At 34.5% G+C, this 1344-nt stretch overlaps 1 non-coding gene across 1 annotated transcript; it reads right to left on the bottom strand.

Annotated features, from left to right (window-relative positions):
- Positions 1 to 457: 457 nt before the first annotated feature.
- Positions 458 to 529, bottom strand: TRNAP-UGG (transfer RNA proline (anticodon UGG)). The gene has a single exon. It is a non-coding gene; the product is annotated as a tRNA-Pro (tRNA).
- Positions 530 to 1344: the final 815 nt, after the last annotated feature.

Raw genomic sequence — 1344 nt, 5'->3', positions numbered from 1 at the left:
TTGATTGATTTGCATATGCGGACTTTGGATGACATCCATTGCCATTACTGGCTTACAGTCATCAGCATGGTTCTGGAATTAAAATGAGTTGATGTATACTTTTGTGTATCATGCTAATATTAGTACCAGAGTATCTTAGATAAATTTTGGATCAGATTTTTTATACTATCTATTCAAGTAGTCTTACTTAGCCTCTCCAGTACCGTAAACCATATATAAAAGTGTACTCAAACATTTTATGTGGCTTCTGTACCTTTAGAAGCAATAATGCATGTTAGGAAGACTACACAACAAGTTTAAGGCATTGAGTAGGAATTTCTTTCTTTAAGATAAATGGTATCTTACCTTGTATCTGCATGTGCTGAAATAAGGAAGAGTCATATTCTAATATTAAATTATCTACTAAAGAAAACATTAAATACTTGATCTTGTCTGTATTTTGAATTGAAAAAAAGATGGGGCATTCCGAGAATCGAACTCGGGACCTCTCGCACCCAAAGCGAGAATCATACTACTAGACCAAATGCCCAGTTGTGGATTATTGTCATTTTTGGCTCTAGATCAATGTCCTTTCCTTATTGTCTGCAAAATCAATCATAAAAGGTTTGCGTAGTTGCAAATTTAGAATCTTTAGACATCTTAATTCAGCCCCGTTGATATTTTTTGTACTTCTGCTGTATCCTAAGTTACTGGAAAAAGACAAGTGCTTTATTGCTTCTGCTTTGGCAGCCTCTCTTCTGATCTTCACTTTTCCTGACTTCTACAGATGCTACAAGCCTTTTTTGTACTGGTCCAATTCTCTTTGAAATCCTCTTACTAGATTCAACCCAGTGGTTGTATGTTATCCAAGAACATGAAATTTGACTTTACATGAAGCTAGATCTCTGGTATAAACCGGTTTGCTTCATGTTCTAGCACCGCTGTTTTGAGGTGAATTCACTGCATAAATTGAGGCACCAAATCTAGGAATAACATATACTGAAGAAACATGGCTTTCCTGCTAATTTTATGTTGCTCCCAGATTTTTTTGTTACTTGAATAATATAGGATGATATTCTTGTTTATTGTTGGTGTTATTTATACTTTATAATTCAAAGTCAAAGATTTTTTTATAATCCCTTTTTTCCTTCTTTACTTTTTTGAAGTGTACCTCATTGTTGGTGGAAAGTCTTTTTCTTCATTTTATAATGAATTACTTTTTGTTGGGCTTGTAAAGAGCTAGTAAAAGAGAGTGGTCTCGCGTACATGACATGAGAAGTTGGTCCTGAAGGCAAAACGGGTCGATTTAGCCATGATTTAACTCTTGTAACGGCTCCATTTTAATTTCTGTAACATCTACAGATT

This window comes from Nicotiana tabacum, chromosome 19 (genome assembly GCF_000715075.1).
Source record: "Nicotiana tabacum cultivar K326 chromosome 19, ASM71507v2, whole genome shotgun sequence".
In the NCBI taxonomy this organism is placed as follows: Eukaryota; Viridiplantae; Streptophyta; class Magnoliopsida; order Solanales; family Solanaceae; genus Nicotiana; species Nicotiana tabacum.
This window is presented reverse-complemented; position numbering and strand designations above follow the sequence as displayed.